At 30.8% G+C, this 10,226-nt stretch overlaps 1 long non-coding RNA gene across 1 annotated transcript; it reads left to right on the top strand.

Annotated features, from left to right (window-relative positions):
* Nucleotides 1-7,119: 7,119 nt before the first annotated feature.
* On the top strand, nucleotides 7,120-9,706 carry LOC139843981 (uncharacterized). The gene is made up of 4 exons (XR_011757771.1): nucleotides 7,120-7,552; nucleotides 7,795-7,845; nucleotides 9,040-9,174; nucleotides 9,357-9,706. It is a non-coding gene; the product is annotated as an uncharacterized lncRNA (long non-coding RNA).
* The last annotated feature ends 520 nt before the right edge of the window (nucleotides 9,707-10,226 follow it).

The raw sequence follows: 10,226 nt of genomic DNA, 5'->3' as shown, positions 1-10,226 counted from the left end.
TTGAAGACTTATATTTGAGATTCTCTACTTCATCATTATGGTACGTTATCGAGATTACTTTTGGTTATTATAATGATTTATATTGATTGCGGTTTGGGAAGTTACATCGGGGGAATGCAAGTGGGAACCATGGTTGTTATTTTTGCCAAATCGTGCCCACGCTAGATGCTTGTTTGGTTTCTTTTTCATTGGTTCTACAATCATATTTGAAGACGTTATTATATTGTAGAAGATAATTTTCGAGTTCTATTGCTTGAGGGCAAGCAAAACTCTAGTGTGGGGTGGTTTGATATCGCGTATTTTATACACATTTTCATTGGCGATATCGGTTACATTTTGGTCCATTTGGATACGATTTGGCGGTTATATTGATAATATTGAGTTGTTCGAAGTTTGACGAGCTAATTATTAGAAAGTGGTGTTTTATGAAGTTTATGGGGCATTTTGTTGGATTGTTATTCCTAATGGTGCACCGAGGATGGAAACGTTAAGTAATTAGCAGGTATATTGGGTTTTTAGATGATTCAAGATAAGAAAGTGTGTAAAAGTCGAAGGAATCAGAAACAGTTAATTGCCGCGGCGCGAGAAAGGCCTCCGCGGCGCGGCCGTACACGTGTTTTCAAATCAGAACTTGAGTTAAGAAGATCAAAATTTCATGTATAATGTCGCGGCGCGACCATTAACTCCGCGGCGCGGCAGATCTGTCGGTTCAGCTATTTTGGCAAGTATTTAAGCCCGAATTTAACCCTAATTATTCATAATCGTATCCTGACGAATTCCAGCCACTTTTTGACGAACTTAGGTGATTTTTGGAGATCTTCAAGGTCATTCTAAGGTATTAATCATTCCGGGAACAAGTCTCGATTCGTGTATCATTCAGATTTCAATCTTTAATTAGTTTTATTCTTTTGTTATCAACAATGAATTATTCTATGTCTTTGATTGTTATTTTGATTTCAGCCATGATTGTAGGCTAAACTCTTAATGTTTGTCTAGATTGAATATTTGCAAGTGTTTGGATGATACTTTAATGTTTTATTGATTGATGCATGATTAATTATGAGTTTTGATTAAAGAACCATTCTTGTGGGTGTTAATTATTGATACTAGGTTGATTAGTGAATCTTGTTTGAACAAAGGGAACCCTGTTTCAATTTAGTGATCTAATTTCCAATTGATTTGTCTTAACCGATTGGGTGCTTACTGGACCAAGGGGGTAAACCGGGTATGGTAATTAAACAAAACAGGGGTGAATTGTGTGGAGCGAACGCGTAACCAATTGAATCTTAATCTTATAATTAGCTAGTTACTAAGTCACAAACGAAAGATGGTATTTGGTAAAAGGGAACCCTAAGCCAATTAATCCTAGTTTGACATGTTTGCTAAAAGAGAACTCTGGGTAAACCGACTCTGTAATTGCGTGCATTGATTAATATAACTAGTGCTTAATAACAAATCATCCAACACTGCGAATAGGATATCTAGGCGAACATTCTTTTATCCATTGAATTCAAATATCTTTATTTTTCTGTCGAGTCTGCATTTCTTTTATTTAAACTTAAAAACCAAAAATATTGTCTTTTATTTTCAAAGCTATCTTGATTTGGCTAATCGTTAAATAGCCGCAAAACAAACTATCTCGTACTTTCGATTTTCATAGTTTAACTTAGTTTACTTTTATTATTTACAAACTTAATTCTCACGTTAATACTGTCCTTGGAACGATCTTGGAATTACCATTTTTATACTATTGCACGATCGGGTACACTGCCCGTTAGTGTGTAGTAATCTTTAAACCAGGCATATTTCCAGTGATAAATTTATATACTAGATTTCACACATCAATATTCTATATGCTGTTGAGCGCCCAGTAACTATACTTAACAGATCTTTTCCGTACATATTCCCTTTTCAAAGTTATCTCTACACCGTACCAAGTGTAGTAAAACGAAGTACTAAACACCCGTTATGAACTAGTGCTAACTAGCCCGAGTGGGGTTGTCAAACCCAATAAATCTATCAATATGATTCGCGCTTACATGTTAACCACATGTAACAAATACTTACCAGACTATTAGGGATATATACAAAGGTACAACTCAACATAGAATATATATTTATGTACTTGTGTCTATTTCAAAAAACAAAATATGCATGTATTCCCATCCCAAAATATTTGTAGAGTTTTAAAAATGGGACTACATACTCACTGTCGTAAAAGTATAGTTTTAACAAGTTCTCAGCTTATTAAAATATAGCCGACGTCCTTGGATTCACGAACCTATAACAATAATAACGATTCAGATATTAATACATGTGAACAAAATTAATATAGCAAGTTCATATAATACTTATATAATAATTTTTAACATTTTATGTTAGTAGTCCATTGTTAGTAGTCCTTTGTTAGTAGTCCATTGTTAGTAGTCCTTTGTTAGTAGTTCAAAATAGTCCGAAAAGTCCAACAGTCCAATGATCGGTATATATATATATATATATATATATATATATATATATATATATATATATATATATATATATATATATATATAATCTTAGAATTATCCCACGACGTATTGTGTACATATTATCTTGCATCAATCCAGAGACGTGTTGACTTAGGATTTATCAAAACGTATTGTGTACGTATTGTCATGGAACGTACCAAGATTATTATATATATACAATCTCGGAATTAACTAAGATTATAATATTTTGTTATACTAATGATAACATATCCAAATATATATAGGATATAGGAAAAGTTAGCAAATATATGGTTAATATAGTTTTTATAATATAAATTTTGTTCATACAACGTTAATTTTAGCAGATTTTGTTTTGCTCGCCAAATATTCATTACAACTCCGTTTAAATTGAATCAAATTGCTATGGATTCCTTAAGAAGTTAATTTTTCAAAACTAATTCGAAATTTCAGCCCATGTATTAATTTTTAGAGTTTTACCCTCTTTTTGTACCGGCGGACAGATTTGGAAGAATCCCGGCATCCACCCAATATATGATTTTTGATAAAATACTTCCACTTAGTCTAAAATCATGAAAAAATTACTGGAAGTCTTATTTACATACATTAACATATTTCCAAAGTCTTAGTCTCGAACTCAAAGTCTAAGATAGGTTTTTAATTCCCAACCCAAAACAGTCCACTTTTACCGAATGGAGACTAGTTGATGTATGTTAACTTTTTAAGGTGTTCTTCATATGTACAAGTTATAAGTTCTTATAATAACTTAATATAACATCATAATACATATAAATAAGTGTTGTTAGGGTTAGATTAGATTAGTTTTCAAACAAGTTTAGAATCATCCAAACTAAGTTATAGTTGTTATTAACTATGATCTTTTATATAGATAGCAATAATCATATGAATTGAACAAGAGTTTTGGTAAGACTAATACCTTGATTTAAAAAAGGGAAGTAGCTGAATATGAAGAGGATTTCTAGAGCTTGAAAGACTCCTTGAAAGGGTGCTTAAAGATAACCAAACTTGAAAGCAAAACTTGAATCAAAGTAAGTGTTCTTGATCGCTTCTTATATGATGATTATAGATTGTTTTTGAAGTCAAAAGATGAAGAAAATACTTGGGGATGATCTAGTATGAAGATGGGAGTATTTTGAGAGAGAATTTGGAGAGTATAAATGGAATAGAAAAATGGGTGTATGCATAAAAGCGATTTTAAGGTATATTTATACAACTTATGTTGTCTTTTTTTGACTAATATCTAGTATAAGTTAAATTGATGATGTCATTCATGACATAATAAGATTGATGATGTCATGCATGACATAATATATCAATCATGCAAATTACTATTGATATATATGAATAGTAAATACTTCAAGAAGTTGCGTATAATACGTGTATAAATATTGTATAAGTATGACTAGAATTCTTGAGAAAAATGAACGGGAATACGAGTGTAGCTATCTTTCATTTGTATATGTATATTATAAAGTGTATTCAATACTTTTAAATATGTGTTTATAATCATGATACATAATATATAAATATATTACTTAATTATGTCGTTTAAATAGTACACAAATATTGTTCGAAAATTCTTAAGTTAATAGTTTCAAAATGTATATTTATAATACTTTGTTAAGATGATAAATAAGATAATTAATTCTTATATTTATAAGTTGAATATATATATATATATATATATATATATATATATATATATATTCATATATATATATACACGTATTCATAATTAATACAAGTTATGACGTTCGTGAATCGTCGGGATAAAAGGATGACCAAATGTATGTATAAAACTCTATTCGAAGGTTCAAGATTTATCAATATTCATTGCTTATCAAGTCGAAATTATTAAATCATGTAAATAGTATATTCAAGTAGTCGAAAAAAAATCCGGGAAGAGGGACAACCATTAAAACATCGTTAGATGAGCTTTTGTTGCGCCCCTTTGTGAACAAGGGGATCGAAAGGCCAACCAAAGGAAGTACGGCTGAGTTTCAAGACTACGAGACTAAGTGTTGGGACTAGCCGCATGTCATGTTTCTCAAAGTCAATGTGTAATTAACATAGGTACGGGGATAACAGACTTATTGTTGGTATACATGCGGGTTTCTCACACGGGTATTACAAATTCACGAGGCAGATTTTACCTGTAACATATTTGATATGCTCGTCACCCGCCCATGACCTATCAACGGGTATAAAATTTTACCCGACCTGTACCCACGGATAAAGATTTTTTAATTTACCCGCTCATCGTGGGTACGGATACCTGTGGGTCGCGGGTTCTTTTCTGCCCATTGCCATCCATATCAACCTATGCTAAGAATACGCTAGGTATATAGGTTTAAAATCATAAAATCAGTCGTATCTATCGCTGAGATACCTATGATCCGATTTAGTGGTGGCATTGGTGAAAAACATGTTTGAAAATTATTTTGAATAAACACTTAAAACAAAATTATTAAACATCAAAAGGTTCATAATCATAATGATATAGAGATTCAATTGAATAATGTTTTAAATGACAATAACCAATATGAAAATGAAAATTATCCTAAATAAACACTCTTAATGATGTAACATTACTGTATTAAATTTACTTGACTAAAATAGAAGAATATAGTTGTTTAATAAATATTTTGGATATAATTTAGGGTGGGTACTGAAAGAAAATGACGGTGTTTAATGATTAACTCTTAATGATTTACTACAAATTTTTATTTCATTCAACACCATTTATCATTAAAAGATAACGAATCGGCATGAATCTTTACATTAAGGTGCAATTAAAGACAACTATACTCTTGTTTAGATGTGGTCGTGCTTACCTGAGTTCAATTGATGCTTGTTGAAATTTAGCTGATTTACAAAGGTCGTGTCATGAGTCGTGATTAAAGATGGTAATGGATATACGATGTATTGAATATCCACTTGATCTGATTTATTAATGACGGATATATATAATCTAAATGAATCAATAATGGATATATAGGACTTGAATGATTTGTCGATCGATTGATGATAATTATCATCAATTTCTTTATTCACTATAATCAAAAATACATATATACATATACATGTACAAAGATATATGTATATATTATTACATATAAATTTACATTTACACTATAAACTATTTAATTGTTATGAGAAAATAGTGATGTAAGCGATATTATATAAATGCTAATAAATTCATATAGCTTAAGTACATAATGTTATTTGAGATTTTGTCTATTTTATATTGACTTATAACAAATGAATGCATATATACATAGGGGGATGATTCTCACACACCAATTTACTTGAACTCCTCCCTAATAATAGGGTAAAAGGGTGTGTGAGGATCAAAAAACAGTGTGTGAGAATCATCCCCCATATACATATACATGTACATGTACAAAGATATATGTATATATTATTACATATACATTTACATTTACATTTACATTTACACTATAAACTATTTAATTGTTATGAGAAAATAGTGATGTAAGCGACATTATATAAATGCTAATAAATTCATATAGCTAGTACATAATGTTATTTGAGATTTTGTCTATTTTATATTGACTTATAACAAATGAATGCATATATACTTACAAATGTAACTTTACACATTTTTAATCTATTATCAATCGACTATTAATATCTAAATTGCTTAATGAAGCGTGGTTAACTAATAATTTTAGAAATTATACCTCTTAATTTGCAAAAACCTATGTTACTTACAAATGTAACACTTTATTCGATTGATCACAATGGTTACACGTTATTGTAACTAGAGTTTCTTATATCAAGTTATTTTATATGTTAAAAACACTTTATTCTTTTCATTTCATGATAGAAAATATTATAATAAATGTATTGAAATCTAACATATACTATACATTAACCCATTTAATCCAACGAACATAAATATAAATTTAAATAAAGATGAAAAAAATGATATAGATGAGAAAAATTAAATGGCCATAATGTGATGACCTGCAAGTTGAAGATCATGTCCATAATGTTTATAGATTCGCAGTAGTCTAGTCTAATGAAGGATTTATGGAAGATCCCATCAGGGCGTTATATTTTTCGTTGTTAGGAACAAGAGCAGTGGCGTAACTTTATAGGAGGGGCAAAATAATATTATCATGAAATGTTTTTCTTATAAAAATTAATTGTTATGTTAACCCAAGTATACGATACAATTTAAAGCGTCTTCATCAACAAACTTATTAACAATTATTTTTGAACATAGATACTATAAAATTATTTATAAGTAAATTGAATCTATATATGGATTAATTTTGTATTGTATATTAAAAAATAAATATAAAATATATGGGTAATATGAACAATTGAACACTAGGTACGCATCACTAATTAAACGGGGAACTGAAATAAAATTACTGTATCATATTTCTGAGTATATATTAACATTAACATTAACAAAAACACTAACTTACGTAACGGGTCCCATACACTTTCACCACCCCTCACCCACCACGTCAGCTTTCTAACTGTCACACTGTAGCAAGGGCTACTGTTCTACTGTAGCCCATTTATTTCTTTTTTCCATTTAGCTCTCCTCCTAAACTCTTAATCTTCTCAAATCTTCTACACCCTCCTTCTTCCTATTCATGACTCCTCACTGCGATTGAAAAGGTTTACAGGAAACTTTTTCCCCCCATTATACCGGACCCATAAAGTCATAATCCAATATACTTTAACCATACCTTTCCAATCCTCCTCCTTATTTCCTTCCAATCAAACACGATCCAAAAATTGTTCCATCGTCATCATCTTTACCGGAGACGTTCCACCGTTGCTCAAGCTCCGGTGACGTCCATCAGCCCCTTTTTTTACTTCTTTTATCCACAACCTTCACTAATTAGGGTTTTTTTCTGATTGTGTAATCGTCGTCTCATATCCGTCGCGTTTGTTAGCGCTGTAAATTTGGGTTATAAAATCTTGGTGGTCATGAATGGTGACGAACGGCGACTTAGAAAATTATCGTAGCTGAAGGGGATTTTTGTCCATCTCCTTTGATGGTTTGTTCTTTTTTAAACGATTGAGCTGCTGATTTTGTTATTTTTAAGTTTAAAGTTCATTACATGTTGATTTCAAACTCTAATTTAAGTAGATTTCTGTCACCTGATTTTAATTTTTAATTCCTTATTTACATATTGCATACATATAAAAAAATAGGTACTTATACTGGGTATAACCCCCATTATTTTAGTATTATTGATATTGATATGTTTCATTTGTTGCCTTATGATGTCAACTGTAGTGAATGTTGGCAGTTCAACGAATGCGCTCTCAGAAGCTGTTAACACTAGAGGTACGTTATTTTGACTCTTTTATATATCTAATTGATGTTGTAATTGTGTTAAATAGTACTACAATTAATACATTTTCAGGCTGCATACAATTTTGTAATATAGTTTTTTTTCATGTTTGCTTACATATTTTCATAATAGGAATCATTGGTATGGATGATAGCAAAAAAGTTTGTTGTCTCTGGGTTGTTGACATGTCACAATATTTTGTTTTTGAACCTACCTAACAAGACTTATGTTATGTTGTTTTAGATATGTCTGTTGTGTGGAGTTATTTATAACTAATTGCAGGCCTAAAAGGATAAGTCATTGAATTTGATATATTTAACAACAAAATTTACTGTTGTTGTAAAGTCGTAGTGTGTATTTGACCGGTGAGAATGTAGTGTTAAACCCAATTTGAATCTTACAATGACAGAATATAATAGTCCTTACACATCTATTTATTCATTATTATTAACCGAATGATTAAAGATTTGGACAACAACTGTTTTTGGCCAACATCTACCCGTATTGACCAGTTGCCACCCTGCTCGACCCATTTTTAATTTTTAAGTTAATTATTCTAAGTCCATAAATTTGGTTTTTTAGGTAAACAAAAATTTCATTTTCTTTATACGGGAATTTTTTGGAGGTTTTCAAGTACGAAGACAGTATAGTAACATAGTATGGTCGGTAGGAGTGTTAGAAAATTATTTGTTATCCCTTATATTTTGTTGTCATCACTTATTATACGTTTCAAATTAATGTATGTATCATGAGCGAGCCTACTTTTTTCTTTAAGTTATAGGTTGTTTATCGACCCTATTGTGTTTCGTAATTTAAGAAATTGGGTCACTACCCAACTTACAAAAAAAAATTGTCCTGAAATTTTAATATATTTTTTAAATAAAACATATATACTAAATTTAAGAAATTGAGTCACTAACTTGGCTTCTAAAATAGTTCAGCAAATACTCTCCCTGATGCAACTGAATTTGTCTTTTTCACTGATCATGTTATACAGTAACATTTTATAGTTGTTCAACTAATTAGACGATATGCGAACATAGCTGAAAATTAACATAGTGATTATTTGATAGAACAATACAAGAGGATATAAGTTCATAGATTTTATTTGCAAGCATTATGTGTTCTTTGTTTCCATGGATTTGTGTTTTTGAAATTCTATTCAAACAATTTGTGTAACGTTTCAGGAAAGAACATTTAAAAACAAGTACCAAAAAGAATTTGGAGCACCCAAATGATAATGAAAATGATAAGACTGTAAATATGATCTTTTGGATCAATAGTCACAGTGCTTTCGTGCTACTCGTACCAAATGGTTGCAGGTAACAATTGATTATAATGATTTTTATTTATGTAGGTCTCTTAATTTTCTTGTTCCATATTGAGAGTGTTATAGGGTTTAGAGATAGACATAACTGATTGAAATTAGAAGTTTAAAACAACAGTCACAATTTCTTTTGAACAGTGCCTGCTTATGACGTTAATGCTCCAACATGTTTGTCAGGATTACTTTCACACTTGACTGGAAAACTGGTACGGGTTTGATTCAACTGCAACTTCATACGGATTCATTTAGAAGTTTGTGTTATGTTTGTAAGTGCAGAACACACTTACAGGTATATAAAAGGTTTTCAACCTATTGCTCAGCCGGTTAAGATATTTCCCTATGAGTGCATTTGAATCCGTTTTAAAGCTCCGCTTCATAAACTCGCCTTGGAGTTGTAACGCGTATGTTCTTATATAATCTGTATTTTGTTTCATTAAAGACTAGATATACTTTCGGTACAACAATATTTCAATCATTAATTTACTTAATATGTATATGTATATGTTCACTTTTTGCGTTGTATAGATAGCCTTTATTATGATGATTACCCGGCTCCACTGGAAATTCTTCATCGCTATTTTGATTACATGTAATCTCATTCATGCATTTCGAATCATTGCAAATACAAATCCGCCGCGGACCACTCAACTAGTTATAATATTATATTATGTTGTACTGTAATAAATAAAAAATATAAATATAAATAATTTAAATACTACTCCGTATATAATATAGTACCCCATTATAGTCCTTAAATTGAGGTACTAGTTAATGATGATCTAGCTGTGGTTTGTACGGTTTGGCTGCTCCTTTCCGGTTGTGAGGCTTGGGACGTACCAGGCGACGATCTCCCAGTTGGAGATCTGGCTCGTCTCAGGCTTTTATTAACTATTTTTTTGCAGGTGGGGCTAATTTCGAAGGCTTTGTTGTTTTGAATTTGACGGTCTTACTGTTGGGGTCTTGTCGTTTGGTATAATCGGTGTTTTTCCGATTTTATATTGATTGTTAGTTTATTTATTTGTTTGTACTTTCGGTTGGTTGTCCTTT

The sequence above is a fragment of the Rutidosis leptorrhynchoides genome, chromosome 4, assembly GCF_046630445.1.
Source record: "Rutidosis leptorrhynchoides isolate AG116_Rl617_1_P2 chromosome 4, CSIRO_AGI_Rlap_v1, whole genome shotgun sequence".
Classification (NCBI taxonomy): domain Eukaryota; kingdom Viridiplantae; phylum Streptophyta; class Magnoliopsida; order Asterales; family Asteraceae; genus Rutidosis; species Rutidosis leptorrhynchoides.
The sequence above is the reverse complement of the archived record's forward strand: the minus strand, read 5'-3'. Positions and strand labels throughout refer to the sequence as shown.